Below are 320 nucleotides of genomic sequence, written 5' to 3'. Positions count from 1 at the left end.
AAAGACCTAAGTTACCCTGTCAACCTCCTCCTAACAGAGAGAATATTTACCAGGTCACGTCCCTACCACCCTGCCACAACAGCGCCCCTTCCAACCCGACCTGGTGTCCTATTCATGGTAAATTTCCCTTTACATTTTTCTTCATGGACTAATGACCATCTTCAAGGCACAGGAGAGTGTATTTTGTGTGTATATGATAACATTATGTGTATATTGTGTAATGCTGTGCATTGTATCGTATAGAGGCGAACTGAAAGTGTGTGGAGAATAAACACAACTACGAAAGCGGGATTGTGCAAGTGAAATAATGTCAACGTGTA

This window comes from Penaeus monodon, chromosome 20 (genome assembly GCF_015228065.2).
Source record: "Penaeus monodon isolate SGIC_2016 chromosome 20, NSTDA_Pmon_1, whole genome shotgun sequence".
In the NCBI taxonomy this organism is placed as follows: Eukaryota; Metazoa; Arthropoda; class Malacostraca; order Decapoda; family Penaeidae; genus Penaeus; species Penaeus monodon.
This window is presented reverse-complemented; position numbering follows the sequence as displayed.